This window comes from Balaenoptera musculus, chromosome 7 (genome assembly GCF_009873245.2).
Source record: "Balaenoptera musculus isolate JJ_BM4_2016_0621 chromosome 7, mBalMus1.pri.v3, whole genome shotgun sequence".
Taxonomy (NCBI): Eukaryota; Metazoa; Chordata; class Mammalia; order Artiodactyla; family Balaenopteridae; genus Balaenoptera; species Balaenoptera musculus.
The window spans coordinates 5,769,300-5,794,305 of record NC_045791.1 but is presented as its reverse complement, the minus strand read 5'-3'; the positions used below and the strand labels follow the sequence as shown (position 1 = coordinate 5,794,305).

At 36.7% G+C, this 25,006-nt stretch overlaps 1 protein-coding gene across 7 annotated transcripts in view; it reads right to left on the bottom strand.

Annotated features, from left to right (window-relative positions):
• The window catches only part of WDR33 (WD repeat domain 33), a 99,405-nt gene that overhangs the window by 61,498 nt on the left and 12,901 nt on the right, over positions 1-25,006 (bottom strand). Inside the window, exon 2 of one of the 7 annotated variants that reach the window (XM_036858587.1) lies at positions 451-534. The exons of the other annotated variants lie outside the window; for them this stretch is intronic. The gene's annotated coding sequence lies outside the window, so the exon portion shown is untranslated. The remainder of the gene's footprint in view (positions 1-450; positions 535-25,006) is intronic. 7 annotated transcript variants of the gene reach the window in all.

Below are 25,006 nucleotides of genomic sequence, written 5' to 3'. Positions count from 1 at the left end.
TAAATGCCTTACACACTTCAGCTTCACTTCTGCAAACCACTGTAATTTGTCCAAAGTCAAAACAGAGCCTCTTAGTGGCTGTTATGAGCTGAACTGTGTCCCCCCACAAATTCGTATGTTGAAGTCCTAACTTCCAGTACCTCAGAATGTGACTGCACTTGGAGATAAAGCCCTAACCCTTGTGACTGATATCCCAATAAGAGAAGGATATTAGGATGCAGGCATGCACAAAAGGAAGGCCATGTGAAAACATGGGAAGACGAAAGCCATCTACAAGCCAAGAAGAGAGGTCTCAGAAGAAACCAACCCCCTGCTCACACCTTAATCTCAGATTTCTAACTTCCAAAACTGTGAGAAAATTAATTTCTGTTGTTTAAGCCACCCAGTCTGTGGCACTTTGTCATGGCAACCCCAGCAAACCAACACAGAGGCAGAGGCAGAGCAAAATACCTGGACCTCCTGACTCTTCTTCAACTCTTCTTCCTTTGGGTTGCCAAAAGATTTCAGCAATAATGATATAACAGCTTTCGATGACTGAAACAGCAGAAAACTTGATATATGAGGTTGAAAAATGAATGACCCAGATAGAAAAACCATTAATAAAATCATTAAAACTATCCTTTTCAGGTTTCACTCAGGACTATACTTCAAGGAACTATATATATAACCAAATACAGAAAAAGAAATAAGAGCTTTATCTTTCATAAAAATAATTACTGTAATTTCTACTCACTGAAGTACTCACACTTGAGCTACACTAACAGAAGACAACAATTTAAACCACAGCATTTGTCCCCACATTAAATGTCCCCACAGCATATTCATCTCATATCTGGGGTAGAGTGGGAGGGAGGGAGATAGACGGGATGGGGTGGGGAGAAGGGTGCTGTAGGCAAGACAGAAACTGAGGCAGAATGAGCATAAGTAATTTGCGTATGATTATTAAATACATACTAACAACAGAACCAAATTGCTAAGGAAAAAAATCACCTGAAACATTGAATTCATCATGTCTTTCTCATACACACAAACCTTCAATGTTTCAAGAAATCAGCACAATTTTATCAAGTGCCTACTTTTTATTACACCTAGCATAGGGTACAACATATTGTCGTGATTCACTGAATATCACTTCTAAGGTCATAGAATAGATTTCATACTTTGTGTTTTTTGGTCCCCATCTCTATTTTTGGCAAATACAAAGACTCCTGAAGTCACAAAAGTCTGCAGCATATTCTTAGCCTTCAAGCTTGCAACTACTCTCCAAAATTGGGCAGGTCATGCCACTTCTCTGCATCTGTTTTTTCAACCTGGACGACAAGTCTAATGTAGATAACTTCAAAGATCCTTTTTGCTCAAAGATATTATTTTGTATGAAATATATTATTCTTTTAGCCAATGTACTGACTAGTCTGTTGAACAAACTGGAATACCCAGACGCGTTTGTGTATGCAAATCCATACAAGCATTATAATTCTGCTTCTTGTCCCAACTATTACAAAATAACCTTTTATAATCTTAGTCATGTGATACTACCAAGGTTATAAATGAAGATAGGGAAAAAACCACAAATGCTTTTTTTTTTTTAACAGCTTTACTGGGATGTAATTTACATACCATAATTTCAACGCTTTAATGTATACAATTCAGTGGTTCTTAGTGTAACCACTAAAAGACTTGTGTAACCATCACAACATCCAATTTTAGATTTCTGTCCCCCCACAAAAAAAACCCATTACACATTAACAATGTTTTCTCATTCTCCTCAACCCTCTCAGTCCTAGGCAATCACCAATCTACTTTCTGTCTCTACAGATTTGCTCTTCTGGGCATTTCATATAAATGGGACCATACAATATGTGATCTTTTGTGAGTGGCTGCTTTTACTTTACATAATGCTTTCATGGTTCATCCATGTTGTAACATGGATCAATATTTCATTCCTTTTTATAGCTGAGTGCTATTCTATTGTACAGATATTCCACATTTTGTTTATTCATTTGTCAGACTGACATTTGAATTTTTTCCACCTTTTGTTTGTATAAACATGCTTCTGTGAACATTCACGTACAAGCTTTTGTGCAGACCTAAGTTTTTATTTCTGTTAGGTATATATTTAGTAGTAGAACTGCTGGGTCATAGGGTAACTCTACGTTTAACATTTGGAGGAACTGTCAAGCTGTTTTGCAAAATGGCCACCCATTTTACATTCCCACCAACAATGTATGTGGGTTTCAATCTCTTGTCTTTTAGCCTAGCATGTCATCTATGCTGGAAAACATGTAGTTGAGAAGATGAGTATTTTACTGTTCAGCTGAGTGTTCTGTAGACATTTATTAGGTCTTGATAATTCACAGTGTTGTCCAAGTCTTCTATATCCTTGTTGATCTTCTGCCTAATTGTTCTATCCATTATTGACCGTGGAGTACTGAAGCCTCTACTTAATGTTGTGGAATTACCTATTTCTTCCTTCAATTCTTCGTGTATTTTGCTATTTTCTTCTCCATGTATTTTGGTTTTATCTTATTCAGGACACATATGTTAATAATTTTTGTATCTTCCCTTTTTTATCATAAAATGTCCCTTTTCATATCTAGTAATTTTTTGTTTGTTTTAAAGTCTATTTTTTCTGGTATTAGTATAGCCACTTCAGCATGCTTATGGTTGCTATTTGCATGATGTATATTTTTTCATCCTTTTACTTTGTACACATTAGACCTGTGAATCCAAGGAGCGTCTCCTACAGAAAACATTTTTTTAAACCCAGTTTGACAATATATGACTTTTGATTGTATTGTTTAATTCATTACATTTAGTTTTTATTATTGATACAGTAGGATTTATTTATGTTTAACATTTTACCTTTGGTTTTCTACGTCTCATGTTTTTGTTTTTTGTTATTGTTGTTGTTCCTCCATTTTCCTTTTTTTTTTTACATCATATTAATTTTATGATTAATAACATGATTGTCATGTTCTACCAAATAAACAAACAGACAACTTTTACATATGAATTGCCATTACAGCAAATCTCTAGATCACTTTGGGAAGAATTGATATATTTAAAATATTGATAGTCATTATTTACAAAGATATCTTTTTTTTAACATCTTTATTGGAGTATAATTGCTTTACAATGGTGTGTTAGTTTCTGCTTTATAACAAAGTGAATCAGTTATATATATACATATGTTCCCGTATCTCTTCCCTCTTGCATCTCCCTCCCTTCCACCCTCCCTATCCCACCCCTCTAGGTGGTCACAAAGCACCAAGCTGATCTTCCTGTGCTATGCGGCTGCTTCCCACTAGCTATCTATTTTACGTTTGGTAGTGTATATATGTCCATGCCACTCTCTCTGTCACAGCTTACCCTTCCCCCTCCCCATATCCTCAAGTCCATTCTCTAGTAGGTCTGTGTCTTTATTCCCGTCTTGCCCCTAGGTTCTTCATGACCTTTTTTTTTTTTTTTTCTTAGATTCCAAATATATGTGTTAGCATACTGTATTTGTTTTTCTCTTTCTGACTTACTTCACTCTGTATGACAGTCTCTAGGTCCATCCACCTCACTACAAATAACTCCATTTTGTTTCTTTTTATAGCTGAGTAATATTCCATTGTATACATGTGCCACATCTTCTTTATCCATTCATCTGTTGATGGACACTTAGGTTGCTTCCATGTCCTGGCTCTTGTAAACAGAGCTGCAATCAACATTTTGGTACATGACTCTTTTTGAATTATGGTTTTCTCAGGGTATATGCCCAGTAGTGCGATTGCTGGGTCGTATGGTAGCTCTATTTTTAGTTTTTTAAGGAACCTCCATACTGTTCTCCATAGTGGCTGTATCAATTTACATTCCCACCAACAGTGCAAGAGGGTTCCCTTTTTTCCACACCCTCTCCAGCATTTATTGTTTGTAGATTCTTTGATGATGGCCATTCTGACCAGTGAACCACAAATGCTTTTCTTAAAGAAAAGTCATTACAAGTTTCACATTGTAGAATTGTGCTAAACAATAACTCATTTTATTGAACCTAACTTCTAATTAAAGTAATAAAAACTCTATACTAGTAGTAACACAAGCTCAAAAATTAGAACAATAGCAGAATGAACAGAAAGAGATTTATGAGAGATGTAAGACTTAAATTGAAAATTATATAGCAAAACTTATTAATAATGAGCAGGCACCACCAAATTCACTGAGGCAGTTACTAGTTACTAGCTATGAATACATAAACTTAGGAACTGTTGAATTTGTTGAAAAATCCCTGTGACATGGGGAAGCATAACAAGAAATGTAATTCATTTCAAGAAGTAATCAGTGAGCACTAACTACTTGACAGGCTAAAGACAGAGACACACATAAAGTCTGTCCTCAAGACTGACAGTTTATCAGAACAGAAGAGCTCATAAAGAAAGCAATGTGAGAATACTACTACATTGAGAATCTACTATACTTGTTTACCAGGAACTATTCATAGGCAATAGGGATATAACACAGGATGCTTACTGCACAATTCAGCCTCAAGAAGTTTAAATTCAGGGTGGGGTGGGGGAAGGTTGGAGGAAAAGACAGGAAAGAAACAACAATAAGTAACATTCATTCATTCAGCACACCACATCCCGAATAATCTTTTCCCCAACCAAACATAATCCAAAATAATCTTCCCCAAGCAAACATTTCTGACTCCCTGAGAAAAATTTTACCATCACAGCCAATCTCCAAATAAAACACAGGGGGAAAGGTGTACAGTTGACTCTTGAACAATGCGGGGTTAACCTGAGTATAACTTATAGTCAGCCCTCCATATCCACGGTCCTTCGCAACTTCAGAGTCAACCATCAAATGGACCATGCAGTACTGTAGTATTTACTATTGAAAATCATTTGCGTCTAAGTGGACCTGCACAGATCAAACCCACATTGGTCAAGGGTCAAATGTATTTTTTATTGGAAAATAACACTGCTAAACCTTAACTAATTCCACAAATTCAATCCAAAATGAATTTACTAAATGCTTCACACAATTGAATAAAAATATCTTTACGATTCAGGAGGGTAGAACTGAAAAGAAACCTCCATGGCCTGAAAGTTCATCAATTGCTCTGAAGTAGTGCTTTTCCTTTAAACCAGAAGTCATATCCTATTGGTGGTTCCTGAAATCAATGTGGCTGACAACTAGCATTACTTTAATAATTTAAAAAATAGAACAGACAAGATTGAACCACACATTTTAAAGGAAAGAACTGCTTCTTAAAACTTGTTTTGGTTGTACATGTGTGTACACTAGGTCACAATGTAAAAAAGTATTTCCTTCCTGTTAATTTGTCAAAAGTGAAAGCAAATGGCTTAATGTTAACAAACCGTTCAGTGAAAACCAGAGTTTCTTATTTATGCTATCTTCTGCTTATGATGACTTAATTTCTGCTGCCACTGAGAATCCATAGCCAAAGAAGTTCAAATACAGCATCTGTCTAGTGTAGGTACAATGCCTGGCTACAGTAGCTATGGCACCAGAATCTGGTCGGACTATGAAATATAACAATTCTTACCGTGTCAACCACTAATCAGAGCTTTCTGATCAGAACATGAAAGCTTGTTTCCCCAAACTGAGAGGAAAGAATTCTAACCGAAAGCAAACTACTGATGCATTAAATAGCTAGGATAGCAAGTACAATTACTGAAGGGCTTTTAAAAATAACAGAAGATTTTAAGATCACCACCCTCATTAACACAAACCTGGTCCCCTAGGTCAGAACCTCAGCCTAGGAACCTCTACTGAAGATTATCACCAGACCATTAGGCCCTGAGATGGATAATCTACCCTAAAAGAGATCTGATACCTAATCTGCCATAGAACTTTGAGGGGATCTACACAAGTGGTAAAAAAGGCCAATAACAAAGTGATCAATATGTTCTCTCTTCAATGTCCAATCACTGATAAATATGAATCCTGAACAAATCAGGAGACATTATGTTGAGACCATTCCATCTTTTAAAGAATAAACTAGAAGGCAATTGTTTAAATAAGTAGTTTTTAAAAGTTCACGATTCTGTATCTTGTTGATGACTACATCTGACATTAAAGATCAACTTTACTTAACTCTCAGTGTAGGAGTTTTCCAACTTTTATTGCTTTCAGCCTCAGATTTACCTGCGTAATTCTTTGTAACTTGCGGTAAGCAGCTTTGGTTGTATACTTAGGTACAAGGGTACTGAAACATTTTAGTGGACACTGCACTCAACCAGTTTAATACATGTTACCTGATACTGTATTTGGGCTTTTACACTCAGTTTTCTGTGCCATTTCAAAAGCTAACTTTAATATTTAATGGACATGTGACCACAAATCTGACTGTCTACTCAATTGGAAAGTAACAACTCAATATTTCAAAAGTGTGATTCTGGGATAAGGAACCTGTACCATCAACGGTTTTCAATGGAGATAAAGTCAGTGGTTATTGGATATGTTTATTTCCCCTTGTCATTAGCATACAAAGAGGGTTTTCCATTCTTACACTTTTCAAACTTCATTGTAATTTATCAACTGTCTAAACCAATAAAAACTGGACAAACCAATTCTCACTGGATTAGTGAACTGCCTTTGTAAAAGTAAACAAAAACCAAGCCCCATTTAGATAAGGTAAGTAATCATAAAGTGACCTCCTAAATTAAAGATAAGGAATTCAAAGATTCAAGTGTGAGTTGAAGTCAGCAGTTCCTAAGGCCAGACTTTAAGGGTCTCATCTTCATTCTGATTTAACAGTACGGGATATGAACTGGGCAGCAGAGAGTTTTAAAAGCTCCCAGGTGATACCTTAGTGTGGCAAATTTTGGGAACCACTGGACAAAGTAACTTGGATAGCTTACTTCTGAAACAGTTTTTTTTTTTTTTTTTTTAGCTGCACCCTGCGGCTTGTGGGATCTTAGTTCCCCGACCAGGGATCGAACCCCGGCCACAGCAGTGAAAGCACCATGTCCTAACCACTGGACCACCAAGGAATTCAATGGAAGAGTTTCTTTATAGCAGCAAATTCTTAAACTTTTTATTTCAGGACCCCTTTACTCTTAAAAATTGAGGATTTCCCCCCAATTTTTGTTAATTGTGGTATTTATATCCATAGATACTTGCCATATTAGAAATTAAAACAGAAAAATCCAAAGTATTTATTAATTTAATTTAGAATGATGATAAACCTATTATAATAACTATTTTCCCTTCATCAGAAACAACTAGTGAGAGACTGGCATTGTTTTTTACATTTTTGCAAATCTCCTTAATGTCTAGCTTAACTGAAAACAGCTGGATTCTCATGTCTGCTTCTGCATTCAATCTGCCGCAATATGTTATTATTTAGGTTAGAGTACATGAAAAATATCTGGACCCACAGAGATATACATTCGGAAAAAGGAAGATTATTTTAATAGCCTCAGAAAATTAGGGGTATTCTTTGATATTCCAACAAAACTTGACAAGTGATAGTTTATTAAATATTAACTGTAATGCAGCCTCTGAAATCACATCAATAAGCTTTCTGTACTCTATTATATTAAAATACACTGGTTTATTTTGCACTTTGGAACTTTAAACCATGATTTTTCAACACCATGCACTGATCACTTGGAAAACACTGGTTCCACAAAATCAGGCATTTCATCTGTCACACTTCTTATAAAACATGTAATAATCACTTTGATTAAAATCAGCATTGATCTCATCATAAATACTATTAATTACTGGGAAACTCAACCTCACAGACACAAGTTTTCCAAAACTCTAATTCTTGCTTGAAAACTCAATTTTTATCACTGGCAACAAACACTAACAGTTGCTTTCCTTGAAGCAACAGTCTACTTACATTCATCTTCAAGAAAAATATTTAACATATACTCAAGAAGTCTGAATGCCATAGCTTGTCATTCTTTTCATTTAAATTTATTTAATATTTTTATATACTTTTAAAAATTACAGTTGATTTACAATATTGTGTTAACTTCTGCTGTAGAGCAAAGTGATTGAGTTATACATATGTATACATTTTTTTGTATATTCTTTTCCATTATGGTTTATCACAAGATATTGAATCTAGTTCTCTGTGCTATACTGTAGGACCTTGTTGTTTGTCAGTTCTACATGTAATGGTTTGCATATGCTAACCCCAAACTCCCACTCCATCTCTCCCCTTCCCCTCCTCCCCCTCTGGCAACCACAAGTCTGTTCTCTATGTCTGTGAATCTTTTTCTGTTTCATAGATAAGTTCATTTGTGTCATACTTTAGATTCCACACACGATAACATATGGTGTTTGTCTTCCTCTGTCTGATTTACTTCACTTAATATGATCATCTCTAAGTCCATCCATGTTGCTGCAAATGGCATTATTTCATTCTTTTTATGGCTGAGTAGCATTCCACTGTATATATGTACCACATCATCTTCATCCATTCATCTGTCGATGGACATTTAGGTTGTTTCCATGTCTTGGCTATTGTGAATAGTGCTGCTATGAACATAAGGGTGCATGTTACCTTTTGAATTATAATTTTAACTGGATACATGCTGAGGGGTGGGATTGCTGGATCATATGGCAACTCTATTTTTAGTTTTTTGAGGAACCTCCATACTGTTTTCCATAGTGGCTGCACCAATTTACATTCCCACCAAAGGTGTAGGAGGATTCCCTTTTCTCCACACTCTCCAGCATTTGTTATTTGTAGACGTTTTAATGATGGCCATTCTGACCGGTGTGAGGTGATATCTCATTGTAGTTTTGATTTGCATTTCTCTAATAATTAGCGATGTTGAGCATCTTTTCATGTGCCTGTTGGCCGTCTGTATGTCTTCTTTGGAGAAATGTCTATTTAAGTTTTCTGCCCATTTTTCAATTGGGTTTCTTTTTGTTGTTGAGTTGTATGAGCTGTTTGTATATTTTGGAAATTAATCCCTTGTCGGTCACATAGTTTACAAATATTTTCTCCCATTCCATAGGTTGTCTTTTTGTTTTGTTTCCTTTGCTGTGCAAAAGCTTGTAAGTTTGATGAGGTCACATTTGTTTATTTTGCTTTTATTTCTATTGCCTTGGGTGACTGACCTAAGAGAACACTGATACAATTTATGTTGAAGAATGTTTTGCCTATGTTCTCTTTTAGGAGATTACGGTGCCATGTCTTATACTTAAGGCTTTAAGCCATTTTGAATTTATTTTTGTGTATGGTGTGAGGGTGTGTTCTAACTTTATTCACTTACATGCAGCTGTCTGACTTTCCCAACACCACTTGCTGTAGAGACTATCTTTCTCCCATTGTATGTACTTGCCTCCTCTGACGAAAATTAACTGACCTTAGTTGTGTGGGTTTGTTTCTGAGTGGTCTTTTCTGTTTCATTGATCCAGATATCTGTTTTTGTGCCAATACCATGCTGTTTTGATTGCTGTAGCTTTTTAGTAGTCTCTGAAGTCTGGGAGGGTTATCCCTCCTGCCTTGTTCTTTTTCCTCAGGATTGCTTTGGCAATTCTGGGTCTTTTATGGTTCCATATAAACTTTAGGATTATTTGTTCTAGTTCTGTGAAAATGTAATGGGTAATTTGATAGGGATCACACTGAATCTGCAGATTGCTTTGGGCAGTATGGCCATTTTAACAATATTAATTCTTCCAATCCAAGAGCATGGGCTATCTTTCCATTTCTTTGAATCATCTTCAATTTCCTTTATTAGTTTTATAGTCCTCAGCATATAAGTCGTTCACCTCCTTGGGCAGGTTTATTCCTATACACTTTTATCTTCTAAAGCAGTTCTAGGTCCACAGCAAAAGTGAGCAGAAGGCACAGAGTTCCTGCGCACAGTCCCCCTCCCTCACAACATTCAGCATCAGACTGAAAGTTAAAATCAGTGTACCAATATTAACGCATCACCATCACCCAAAGCCCAAAGTTTATGTAAGGGTTCACTCTCGGTGTTGTACATCCTATGGGTTTTGAAAAATGTATTCAGATTGACTTCTTTCACACAGCAGTATGTATTTAAAGTCCCTCCAGGTCTTTTCCACAATAGCTTAGCTCATTTCTTTTTAGCACTGACTAACATTCCATTGTCTGGATGTACCACTCTTTGTTTATCCACTCACCTATAAAGTATATCTTGGTTACCTAAGTTTTGGCAATTAGTAATAAAGTTACTATAAACATTCACATGCAGGTTTTTTCTATGAATTTATTTTCAACTAATTTGGTTAAACACCAAGAAGTGCGATTACTGGATCCTCTGGTAAGAGTACACTTCATTTTGGGACTTCCCTGGTGGTCCAGTGGTTAAGACTCCACACTTCCAGTAGGGGACCTGGGTTCGATCCCTGGTCAGGGAACTAGATCCCACATGCCACAACTAAGGCCCAGCACAGCCAAATAAATAAATAAATATTTTTAGAAAAGAGTATACTTCATTTTGTAAAAAACTAACAAACTGTCCAAAGTGGCTGCACCATTTTGCATTTCCACCAGCAATGAATGAGACTTTGTGTTGCTCCACAGCCTCACCAGCATTTGGTGATGTCAGTGTTTTGGATTTTAGACATTCTAACAGGTGTGCAGTGGTATCTCGTTGCTTTAATTTGCAATTCCCTAATGATGTATGATGCTGGGCATCTTTCCATATTCGTATTTGTCACCTGTATATCTTCCTTGGAGAGGTGTCTGTTCAGATCTTTTGCCCGTTTTTTAAACTGAGTTCTACATTTTCTTATTGTTAAGTTTTAAGAGTTCTCTGCATATCCTGGGTAACAGTCTTTTATCAGATATGTCTTCTGCAAATATCTTCTCTCAGTCTGTGGCTTATCTTCTCATACTCTTGATTAATTTATTTTTAAAGTTACATGCAAGGGACTTCCCTGGTGGTTCAGTGGTTAAGAATCCGCCTGCCAATGCAGGGGACATGGGTTCGAGCCCTGCTCCGGGAAGACCCCACATGCCACGGAGCAACTAAGTCCGTGTGCCACAACTACTAAAGCCCGTGCTCTAGAGCCAGCGTGCCAAACTATTGAAGGCTGAGCACCTAGAGCCTATGCTCCACAACAAGAGAAACCACCGAAGTGAGAAGCCCACGCACCACAACAAAGAGTAGCCCCCGCTCGCCGCAACTAGAGAAAGCCCACGCACAGCAACGAAGACCCAACGCAGCCAAAAATAAATTTATTTAAAAAATAAAATAAAATAAATAAAATATACCTGTAAAAAAAAAAAGCTAAGTGCAGCAAAATTCACTTTTTGGTATACGTTTCTAAGTTTTAACAAATGCATAGAATCATGGAACAATCAAGATGTAGAACAGTTCCACCACCCCCATATACTTCTTCACACTGGCCCGCTGTTACAGATCTCCTACCACTACTCCTAGCCCTTGGCAACCATTGATCTGTTTCCTATCCCTGTACCTGTGTGTTGTTGTTGTTGTTTTTGGCCGCTAGGTACGGCATGCAGGATCTAACCTGCGACCCCTGCAGTGGAAGCATGGAGTCTTAACCACTGGACCACCAGGGAAGTCCCCTCATCATTGTAGTTTCTGTCTTTTACAGAATGTCATATAAATAGAATCATACATTGTATATAGACTTTTACGTCTGGCATTTTCTATTCAGCATAATACTTTAGAGATTTGCCAACGCTATTGCAAATTCCTTTTTTTACTGTTGAATTCTATAGACATACCACAACTGTTTATCCATTTACCAATTCAGGAACATTTGGATTTTTTGCCGTGCTTGGCAATTTGAACAAAATTGCTATAAACATTCACATGTAGTTTTTGTGTGACGTAACTTTTCATTTTTCATGGGTAAATATCTAGGATTGAAACTGCTGCGTCATGTTAAGTTTATGTTTAACTTTATGGAAAGCAGCCAAACTGTTTCCCAAAGTGGCTGTACCATTTTGCATTCCCAACAGCAATGCATAAAAGTTCCAGTTGCTCTACATCCTCACTTATACTTGGTATAGTCTACTAGGCGGAGGACATGGTTGTTTGTTTTGCTTTTCAGTCATTCTAATAGTAGAGAAGTAGTATCTTGTTGAGGTTTAATTTGCATTTCCCTAGTGACTAATGATGTAGAAGTCTTTTCAGATATTTATTTGTCACACATGTATCTTTGCCAGCAAAGCTTCTTTTCAAATCTTTTGCCTATTTTTAAATTGGATTTTCGTTTTTTGGGCCATGCCACATGGCTCACGGGATCTTAGTTCCCTGACCAGGGATTGAACCGAAGCCCTTGGCATTGAGAGCGTGGAGCCCTAATCACTGGACTGCCAGGGAACTCCCTCTGGTTATTTTCTTACTGTTGCGTTCTGAGAGTTCCTTCCATAATCTACACACAAAATCTTTATCAGATATGTGATTTGCAAACATTTTCTCTCAGTCTGTCACTTCTTTTCATTCTCTTCACCATTTCTTTCAGAGTAGAAGTTTTTCATCTTAATGCAATCAAACTTATCAACTGATTTCCTGCTTTCGATTATATCTAAGAAGTCTCTATCTAAGCCAAGGCTACAAAGACTTTCTCCTGTCTTCTCCTCTGTCAATTTTATTGTTTTACATTTTCCAATTGTACTGTAAATAATTATAAAAAAGACTCATCTTTTTTCTATTGAATTGTCTTTCACATTTTGTGGGGGGTCTACCTCAATATCTTGATTACCGTAACTGTAAAGAATATCTTGAAATCAGCCAGATCTCACATCAGATTCTCCAACTATGTTGTTTTTTATCAAGTGTTTTAGCAATCTGTGCTCCTTTGCCATTCTCTGATTTTTAAAAGCAGCTTATCATTGATTACCTACAAAAAATCTTTCTGGGATTCTGATCTGGTAGATCAATTTGAGGAGAAATAACACCTTAATGTTTAGTCTTCAAAACCACAAAAAGGTAAATTCTCTACAATTCCTTGGGCCTTCCTTAATTTCTTTAATCAGTTTTGTAGTTTTTGGCTCACACATCCTGTACACATTTTGCTAGACTTATATCTATTTTTTGGTGCTTTTTAAATGGTACCATTTTTTACATATTTCCATTGCTGTAATTCCAATTAATTGTATTTCCATACTGAAATACAATTAATTGTATACATTGTCTATATAACCTGAAATCTTGCTAAACTCACTTATTATTTCTAGAAGCTTTCCTGTAGACTTCTTGGGGTTTTCTGCACAATCATGTTATTTGCAAATAGGGGCAATTTTATTTCTTCCTTTCTGTTCTAAAAGCCCTTTGTATTTCTTTTTCTTGCCTTATTGCAGTGTTCTTAATTTTAGGGGAAAAAGCATTGTCTTTCACTATTAAGTATTCACTATTAAATATGACATTAGCTATAGACTTTTATAGATGCCCTTCATGAGTGAAAGAAAATCCCTTCCATTCCTAGTTTGTAAGAATTTTTAGCATGAAAGTATGAAGAACTGTATCAAATGCTTATTCTCTATCTACAAAGACTAGTATATTAATATGGTAAATTACACCAACTGATTTTCAAATGTTGAACAGCCTTTCATTTCCAGAATAAACCGCATTTATTGTGACGTATTATATACATTTTATAATTAGCTGTATTTGATACAGTCACTAATATTTTGTAACTCTTCCATCCATGTTCGTGAGGAGTATTGGTATAGTTTTACTTTCTTGTATATCTTTATCTGGTTTTGTATCAAGCCTCATATACTGAGTTGAGAAGTATTTCTTCTAATATCTCCTGGAAGAGACTATACAGAACTTGCATTATTTCCTCTTTTTTTTTGGCTGAGCAGCATGTGGGATCTTAGTTCCCTGACCAGGGATCAAACCCATGTCCCCTGCAGTGGAAGCACGGAGACTTAACCACTGGACCGCCAGGGAACTCCCATGTATTATTTCCTCCTTACGTGTTTGGTAAACGTCACCTGTGAACATCAAGTTTCTTCTTCTGAAAGGATTTTAACTATGAAATCAGTTTCTTTAAAAGATATAGGACTGGGACTTCCCTGGCGGTCCAGTGGTTAAGACTCTGTGCTTCCAATGCAGGGGGCGCAGGTTCAATCCCTGGTCAGGGAACTAGGATCCCACATGCCACGGAGCCAAAAAAAAAAAAAAAAGAGAGGGACTTCCCTAGTGGTCCAGTGGTAAATAGTCCACCTGCCAATGCAGGAGACACAGGTTCAACCCCTGGTTGGGGAACTAAGATCCCACATGTCGTGGGGGCAATTAAGCCTGCACACCACAATGAAGAGCCCTCACCGCAATGAAAGATCCCGTGTGCCTCAACAAAGATCCCGCATGCCACAACTAAGACCTGACACAGCCAAAAAAAAAAAAAAAACGAGCGAGAGAGAGACAGGACTATTCAGGTTATCTATTTCTTCTTGAGTGACTTTTAGTAGTTTGTGTTGTTGCAGGAATTGTTCATTTTCACTCAAGTTATTAAATTTTAGAGCACAGAATTTTCATATTATTCCCTTATTATAATTTTAATGTCTGTAAGCTGTGTAGTGATAGCCCTTCTTTCATTCCTGATGGTTAATTTGGGCGCCTCCTTCTCTATACTCTCCCCACCTCTCTCTGAACAGTCTGTCATTCTTTTAAGTAAAAAATGGGTTCCATAAAAATAAGTGAGTATTATCATTACATAATTGTCCCTCAAGAGAAATGACATACTTTTGTAAGTGAGAAAAAGCACTTTATCTACACTTCCCATTTCATCACACAGTACGTATTTGTCTCCTCAGGCTGCCGTAACAAACTATCACAGACTGAAAGACTGATTAAACAACAGAAATTTATTTTCTCACAGTTCTAGAAGCTGAAAATCTGAAATCACGGTACCAGCATAGTCAAGTTCTGGTGAGAGCTCTCTTCCTGGCTTGCCGATGTCCACCTTCTTGCTGTGTCCTCATAGGGCAGACAGAAAGAAACAGCAAGTTCTCTGGTGTCTCTTCTTATAAAGACACTAATCCCATCATGAAGACCCTACCTTCATGATTTCATCTAAACCTAATTGTCTCCCAAAGGCCCCATCTCCAAATCCTATCACTGGGAGTTAGTGTTCCAACATACAATTCTCACAGGGACACAATTCTGTCCACAGTACACTACACTGTATTTTAAAACACACATTCAAGTTTTAACATTTAAATAAATTAATTATTTTTACTGCTTGTCAATGACATTCTTTTTTTTTTTAATAAACAGATATTAATTTTTAATTATTTATTTATTTTTTATTTTTGGCTGTGTTGGGTCTTCGTTTCTGTGCAAGGGCTTTCTCTAGTTGCAGCAAGCGGGGGCCACTCTTCATCGCGGTGTGCGGGCCTCTCACTGTCGTGGCCTCTCTTGTTGCGGAGCACAGGCTCCAGACGCGCAGGCTCAGTAGTTGTGGCTCACGGGCCTAGTTGCTCCGCGGCATGTGGGATCTTCCCAGACCAGGGCTCAAACCCGTGTCCCCTGCATCAGCAGGCAGATTCTCAACCACTGCACCACCAGGGAAGCCCCAATGACATTCTTAAGTAAAATGCTTTTTTCATTTTAACTACCAGTGTGAGGTGACAGTAAACATACAATGACTACTAACACAGTTGGTACTACTGCCTTGAATCATGTTAAGGAGCCAGCATTTTTATCCATTATTGCTTTTACACCATAAGTGCAAATGTCAACACAGTAAAAAAGCCTAATAATATCTTAGCATTATTATAAAAATAGTCCTGGTCTCACCTTGAGAATTCACCACTGTCTTACAAAGTTAAGTTCAAATAACTACCACAGAAAAAATTTTTACAAACTGCAAAATTTATTAGGAATTTAAGATATTCACATAGTATTCACAATAGATACAACTAATGTTAAAAACTTGATCCATTCCTAAATCTTCCAAATTCACTGATGAAAATAATCAAGCTATGCTTTCATTTGATGAAGTAAACCTTAGAAGGAAATATAAAGTTCTATAGGATCTAAAAAAGAAGAAACTACCTTGGTTGGCTATCTTGGTTGTGATAAAACAAACAAAAAAAATAAATAAAGCAGGCCATTTGTAAGCTATAAGCACACTCATGTTTTTATAGGATTATATTAGTTACAGACAGATACACCAGAAATATTACCAGTGATGACCTCAGAAAGGGAATTAGATGACTTAGGACAAGAAATTTAGTTTATGTTCTCTTCCAGTTGTATAGAGTCATGTCTTATATTTAGATCTTTAAGCCATTTTTAGTTTATTTGTGTATATGATGTGATGGAATGTTCTAATTTCATTGTTTCACACATAGCTGTCCAGCTTTCCCAACACCACTTGAAGAGACTGTCTTTTCTCCATTGTATAGTCTAGCCTCCTTTGTCATAGATTAATTGACCACAGATGCATGTGTTTATTTCTCGGCTCTATTCTGTTCCATTGACCTATGTATGTGTTTTGGTGCCAATACCATGCTGTTTTGATTATTGTAGCTTTGTAACATAGTCTTAAGTCTGGAAAAGTTAGACCTCTAGCTTTGTTCTTTTTTCTCAGGATGACTTTGGCAATTCTGGGTCTTTTGTGGTCCCATATAATAATCCCATCTAGGATCATTTGTTCTAGTCCTGTGGAAAATGTCACTGATATTCTGATAGGGATTACACTAAATCTGTAGATTGCTTTGGGTAGTATGGCCATTTTAACAATATTAATTCTTCCAATCCAAGAACAAAGAATATCTTTCCATTTCTTTGAATCATCTTCAATTTCCTTCAACAGTGTTTTATAGTTTTTGGCATATAAGTCTTTCACCTCCTTCGTTAAATCTATTCCTAGGTGTTTAAGTTTTCTGACACAATTTTAAACAGGATTGGGTTTTTTTTTTCTTTCTGACATTTCATTATTAGTCTACAGAAACGCAACAGACTTCTGTATATTAGTCTTACGTCCCATTACCTTGTTGAACTCATTTATTAGTTCTAATAGTTTTTGTGTGGAGACCTTAGAATTCTCTATATAGAGTATCATGTCATCTGCAAATACTGACAGTTTTACTTCTTCCCTTCCAATTTGGATACCTTTTATTTCTTTTTCTTGTCTGATTGCTGTGGCTAGGACTTCCAACACTACGTTAAATAGAAGTGATAAGAGTGGGCATCCTTGTCTTGTTCCTGAATTTAGCAGGAAGACTAAACTCCTAGAAGAAAATATAGGCAAAACATTCTTTGACACAAATCGTAGCAATATTTTCTTCGATCAGTCTCCCACAGCAAAAGAAATAAAAGCAAAAATAAACAAATGGGACCTAATCAAACTTACAAACTTTTGCTCAGCAAAGGAAACCATCAAGAGCTTCCCTGGTGGCGCAGTGGTTGAGAATCTGCCTGCTAATGCAGGGGACACGCGTTCGAGCCCTGGTCTGGGAGGATCCCACATGCCTCGGAGCAACTGGGCCCGTGAGCCACAACTCCTGAGCCTGCGCGTCTGGAGCCTGTGCTCCGCAACAAGAGAGGCCACGATAGTGAGAGGCCCGTGCACCGCGATGAAGAGTGGCCCCCGCTTGCCACAACTAGAGGAAGCCCTCGCACAGAAACGAAGACCCAACACAGCCAAATAAATAAATAAATAAATAATAATTAAAGGTGCTAATAATTAAAAAAAAAAAAAAAAAAGGAAACCATCAACAAAGCAAAAAGACAACCTAGGAATGGGAGAAAATATTTACAACCCATGCGACCAACAAGGGATTAATTTCCAAAATATACAAACAGGTCATACAACTCAATATTGAAAACAAACAACCCCATCAAAAAAAATGGGCAGAAGATCTAAATAAACATTTCTCCAAAGAAGACATAGATGGCCAACAGGCACATGAAAAGATGCTCAACACTGCTAATTATTAGAGAAAAGCAAATCAAAACCATAATGAGGGGCTTCCCTGGTGGCACAGTGGTTAAGAATCTGCCTACCAATGCAGGAAACACAAGTTTGAGCCCTGGTCCAGGAAGATCTCACATGCTGCGGAACAACTAAGCCCGTGCGCCACAACTACTGAGCCTGCGCTCTAGAGCCCACAAGCCACAACTACTGAGCCCACGAGCCACAACCACTGAAGCCCACATGCCTAGAGCCTGTGCTCCGCAACGAGAAGCCACCACAATGAGAAGCCTGCACGTCGCGACCAAGAGTAGCCCCCGCTTGCCACAACTAGAGAAAGCCCGTGCGCAGCAATGAAGACCCAATGCAGCCAAAAATAAATAAATAAATAAATTTATTTTTTTAAAAAAACCCACAATGAGGTATCACCTCACACTGATCAGAATGGCCATCATCAAAAAGTCTACCAGAAAAAAAATCCTGGAGAGGATGTGGAGAAAAGGGATCCCTCCTACACTGTTGGTGGGAATGTAAATTGGTGCAGTCACTATAGAAAACAGTATGGAGGTTCCTTTCAAAACTAAAAACAGAGCTACCATATGATCCAGCAATTCCATTCTTGGGTATACATCTGGAAAAAATGAAAATTCTAATTCGAAAAGATACATGCCCCCCAATGTTCACAGCAGCACTATTTACAATAACCAAAACGTGGGTGCAACCCAAGTGCCCATCAACAGACAACTGGCTTAAGATGTGATAGAGTGCTCAATCATAAAAAAAAGAATGAAATATTGCCACTTGTAGTAACGTGGATGGACCTAAAAAATATTATGCTTAGTAAAATAAGTCAGATAAAGACAAATTCTGTATGATACACTTATATGTGGAATCTAAAAAGTAATACAAATGAATCTATATACTAAACAGAAATAGACTCAGACACAGAAAACAAATTTATGATTACCGAATTTATGGTTACCAAAGGGAGACGGGAAGGGACAAATTAGGAGTATGGGATTAACAGATACAAACTACTGTACATAAAATAGGTAAGCAATAAGGATTACTATATAGCATAGGGAATTATACCCAATATCTTGTAATAACCTATAATGGAATATTATCTGTGAAAAAAATTGAATTATTATGCTGTACACCTGAAACTAACACAATATTGTAAATCAGTTAAAAAAAAAGAAATTTAGTTAACACCTTTTGAATTTCAGACTATCTATATGTATTACCCCAAAAGTAAATGAAATTTGTTTCACAGTTAATATATAATGATTTCGTACATTAGAAACTCAATTTAAAACACTGTAAAATTTCACCCCCTCACTCAACTTGGGAAATAGAAGCCAGAATTGTTTTGTTTTTAAGAAAATCTTTTTCTATTCCATAGATGGTATGTGTATAATTTTTTTAAAGCAATAGGGGTCTGACTGGATCTCCTTTAATGACTGGATAGTATCAATTTATAAGTGACAAAAATATAAATTCAGTTGCTTATTCTATGTTGGATTAAGTTTTCAATCAAAAACCTGAGATAGTTCTCAGCTGGAAGGTCTGTTAAGACTGAAAGACAACATACATGTCATATATGTGATCAGTCCCTCCAAATGGAGAATTCAGTCCAGTATATTTCTGGAGAACTGACAATCAGCTTCATCATAACATTATTTTAAACAAATGAATAAGACACAAATCTAATATCTAGAGTCCATCTGAAACACTTTTAACCAAAATTAACTTAAAACAGGAAATACAACTTTCAAAACAACAGCTGTCCTTTCACATGTGCTTTAGCAATACTTTCTATTCCCAAACTGCAAGCTACTAATAATTTAAAAGCCTCTGGAGATTGATGGCTATCAGTACAAGGGGAGTAAGCTATAAAACACTGTGGAGGTTTCCCCCAAAATTAAAAACAGAATTACCATACGATCCAGCAATTCCACTTCTAGGTATTTATCCAAAGAAAACAAAAATACTAACTCACAAAGATATATGCACCCCACGTTCACTGCATTATTTATAACAGACAAGATACGGAAACAATGTGTCTATATATGTGTATACATTATAGACACATATATATGTATCAAAATTATTCTCAGCCATCAAAAAGAATGAAATCTTGCCATGTGTGACAACATGCATGAACCTTGAGGGCATCATGCTAAGTGAAATAAGTCAAAGACAAATATGTATGATCTCACTTACATGTGGAATCTAAAATACAAACAAACAAAAAACAGAACTCATGCAGAAAACAGATTGGTGGTTGCCAGAGGAGGGGGGTGTGCAGTAGGTGAAATGAGTGAAACGGGTCAAAAGGTACAAACTTCCAGTTATAAATGTCATGGGAATGTAATGAGTAACATGGTGACTACATTTAATAATACTATATTGCATACTTGAACGTTGCTAAGAGAGTAGATCTTAAAAGTTCTCATCATAAGAACAATAATTTGTAACTATGTAAGGTGACAGACATTAACTAGACTTATCTGGTGATAACTCTGCAATGTATACATAAATCAAATCATTATGTTGCACACCTGAAACTAATAAAATGCTATACGTCAATGATACCTCAACTTTTTCAGAGTTCAGAAAAAAAACAAAACAAAACTGAATAAGTGAAAACCATGCTGTACACAGTTTAACCTCTCCTTAATGACTATTAGAAGGCACTTGAAGATCCTGTTCCACCTCAGTGTCACGTTAATACGGACACTAATGATATTATATATACTGTGAGCCAAATCTGTATTACCTATTCATAATTTGCAGTTTTTAAGCCTTGGTCCACTGTGAAAACAATACATGGTAATGATAGATATCTGGGAAAAGAGGAGAAAGTAAAGAGAAGAGGGAGCAAGTAAATATAGTCAGCCCTCCATATCCACAGGTTCTACATCTGCAGACTCAACCAACTGTGGATGGGAATAAACCTTTTTTAATTCCAGAAAATTTCAAAAAACCTGAATTTGCCACACACCAATAACTATTTGCATAGCATTTTTCTTGCATTTACAACTATTCACACAGCATTTACATTGTATTAGTTATAAGTAATCTAGAGATAATTTAAATGTGTGTAGGTTATATGCAAATACTATGCCTTTTTATATTAGAGACCCCCACCTCCTCCAGGGGTCCTGGAACCAATCCCCCATAGATAGTGAGGGACAACTATATAGTACCATTGTTACTTGTTAATTGTATGTGAAATCATGGACTATACCTAAATTTTTACTCTTTTTTCCCCCCGTTAATAATTACAGCTTAAGAGTTTTGCATGTTACAAAACTATCTGCAAGTGTTTTTAACAACTTCCTAAATGTTCCATTAAATATAAGATGATTTACTTAAAATAGTAAAAATGTAGAAAGACCAAGCTGGTTTCTTGGGTACCAGTTTCTTAAGCAGTCCAAATCTAAGCTTAGAAGAAAAGTTTAGCATTAAGCACCTTTACCTTCATGGATAAGTTCCAGCTTGCTCTTGCCAAGAGAAGAGTGCTTGAGTTACAGAAAGCATAATTAGTTTGAAGAATTCAGCCTCACATATCAAAATAGATTTTGATATATAAATGAGTTTTGTGAGATGACGGCTGCCTCTATTCCTATAACCATTTCACCTGGACTGTCTAATCAGTCCTATGAATATATACCTAAACGTGGTTTTTTTGAAAACCAAATAGCTGCCTCATGACAATTAAGTACATGTTATTTATGGAGGAAAAAATATTAAATTTTGAATTGAGCATGTACGCTCCCTAGTCAATGACTTTAACTTAAATTGTATGTGTTTATAAAGCGTTCATTGTCCTACATCAGACTTATATTAAATAATTCCATCCACTTATGGAGGAGAGGATGTAGAAGAGGTAGAAGCTGGGCACTAGTTCATGTGCCTATGAGTCAGTAAAGATGGAAATAATGTCCAAGGTGGAGTTGGTTATTTTGAAATATAAAGATTATCATTGAGGTAAAAATTCTATTAACTGGAAGATCACAGGATATATCCATCATATTTTTCAAGACAGGTAGTTTTTCATGTGGGGCAAATAGGTAAAAATTATACTGTATGGTAATTGCAGTAAGGTTCTAAAGAAAGAAAAAACTGCAGAGAAATCTATGCAATAAATAATTTGTCCAGATTGGTTTTCATTTGGGCAAAGAAGTTCTGAAAAATCTGCAATGCAGTTTACTCATCAATTGAAAGTCCTCCAAAAACAGAACTATTGGGAAACCGTGGTATGTGGGGATGGAAAAGAAAAGCTCCCTTAGTTTTTTGGAGAGAATAACTTTAAAAAATACTTAAACACCTAAGTTTACTCGGTTCAGTTAAGATTAAAACTTGTTGATTTTAACACTGCTGTTACATCTAAAACAAACTTATGTAATATTCTGGGTAGAAAAAAAAAATTTATATATATATATATAATACAAACATGATTTACTCAGATGTCCCACTGTTGGACATTTGAATTGTTTTTAAGATATATCCTACTAAAATACAATACAAATGAACATATCTACGAAACAGAAACAGACTCAAAGACACAGACAACAGACTTGTGGTTGCCAGGGGGGAGGGGGTGGGGGAGGGAAAGATTGGGAGTTTGGGATTAGCAGATGCAAACTAGTATGTGTAGGATGGATAAACAACAACGTCTTATTGTATAACACTGGGAACTATATTCAATATCCTGTAATAAACCATAATGGAAGAGAATATATATGCACATATGTATGTATAACTGAGTCACTTTGCTGTACAGAAGAAATTAACACAACACGGTAAATCAACTATACTTCAATAAAATTAAAAAATAAAATAAAATACATCCTACTAAAATTCAAATCACACTGATCATCTTTGTACATAAAGCTTTTTCTGTAGAACCATTTATTTCCATCATAAGCAAGAGGAACTACTGAAGTCACTTTTTTTGATACTTTAGGTTTAAAAAAGAAAAATCACTTTTTCTTGGTTGTTTCTTTTTTAGTTTTCCTGATCATTAATAAGTTGAATACTTTTCCAGTTTTCAATTTTATTAACCAGTTTTTACTCCCACCAGTGTAAAACTCCCAGTTTTTAAAACCAGTGTAAAACTCCCAGTTTTACACTGTCTTTTCATGTCTTTCAAATACCATTTTGGGGAATAAATCTACATTTAGGTCTTTGTCGTTTGTCTCCTACATGATTAGGTTCAGGGAAAAAACTTTCAGTATGCATTTTAGTTGTTTGGATTCTGAACTTAAAAGGCATACTTTTTATACCTCTGGAGTTATTATTGTTTCCCTGTGCTCAAACTAGAGTGGATCCTCATTATTCAAAGATTCGGCATTTGCAAATTTGCCTAATAGTTAACTTTTTCTGTAGCCCCAAAATCGACATTTGTAGTCTTTGGCGGTCATTTGTACATCATATGCAGAGTTGAATCACCCAGAACTCAAGTTCCCAGCTGAGGTATAATCAGGCAATGCTCTGCCTTCTTGTTTCAGTTATCATACTGTAAACAAGTCTCCTTTTTGCAATCTATTGAGTGTCATGGTTTCCACATTTTTGTGCTTTTTGTTGATTTTGCTGCTTAAAATGCTCTCCATCCCCTCCCCGTCCCCAAGTGTTGTGCTTAAGTGCTGTCTAGTGTTCCTGAGTGCAAGAAAGCTGTGATGTGCCTTATGGATTAAATGCAGTTAGATACTAAAGCTGTAAACAACTAATGCTGTTCACCATGAGAACAATGTTAATGGATCAGCAATATACATTAACTAAGGCATCTTTTTTTTTTTTGGCTGTGTTGGGTCTTCGTTTCTGTGTGAGGGCTTTCTCCAGTTGCGGCGAGTGGGGGCCACTCTTCATTGCGGTAAGGCATCTTTAAACAGAAACACAGGGCTTCCCTGGTGGCTCAGTGGTTAAGAATCTGCCTGCCTATGCAGGGGCATGGGTTCGAGCCCTGCTCCGGGAAGATCCCACATGCTGCGGAGCAACTAGGCCCGTGCGCCACAACTACTGAGCCTGTGCTCTAGAGCCCGTGAGCCGCAACTACTGAGCCCACGTGCCACAACTACTTAAGCCCATGTGCCATAACTACTGAAGCTCACGCACCTAGAGCCCATGCTCTGCAACAAGAGAAGCCACCGCCAATGAGAAGCCTGTGCACCGCAAGGAAGAGAAGCTCCCGCTCGCCACTACTCGAGAAAGCCTACGCGCAGCAACGAAGACCCAACGCAGCCAAAAATAAATTAATCATAAAAAAAAAAATAACTATCCTTAAAAAAAAAAAAAAAAAGAAACACACATAAAATAAGGTTATGTTTTGGCTGACTGACTCAAATACTGTCACAGAGGCTAACAGGAATCTAAATTTTCTAGGAGCAATGGTTCAGTATTTGCTAGTTCAGTGTTTGTGGCAACTTTATAGAACATAACTACCAGGAATAACAAGAATCAACTGGAGTTGGCAGCACTTACTATGTGCCACGCAGGATCTTAGTTTCCCAACCAGGAACTGAACCCGGGCCCTCGGCAGTGAAAGCACAGAGTCCTAACCACTGGACCGCCAGGGAATTCCCTCTCATTCTCTCCTTTTAACTCTCCTTCAACTGAAGAACTCCTTCTTCAAGCTACATCTTAAAAGTAAGTTCAAGATAGACTGCAAAGTTGCACCACTCTAATACTATTCACAACTCCTCCACAGAACCCCTAAACCTTGGGGGAAGGGGATACTGAATCATTAGAGTGCAAAGAACAACAAACTATGGAATCTAGGACTCTATTTAAGGCTCTCCCATCCTGGAGAAATTTTTGACACCTCTGGGTCTTTGTTTCCTAGATCTCTAAAATGAAGAAACAGGATTAAGAACCATTAATACCACTCAATACTTAAAATGTGTAAAACACAAAGAGTGATTATGACTTATAATCTTATATTTGATATTCAAGGAAACTTCTGCAATTTTTAAACCATGTTACAACTAGCTGTGATTTCCAGAAATACCTTTATATGTTTATAAATTTCAGAGAACCATTCTATGATTTAATAGAGATCTACGTGGGCAACTAAAAAATCCTGTCTTGCAAAAAAGTCTTTCAGTTCAGTTCACAAGCATAACAGGCAACCAGAGAGGAATGACTAAATTAC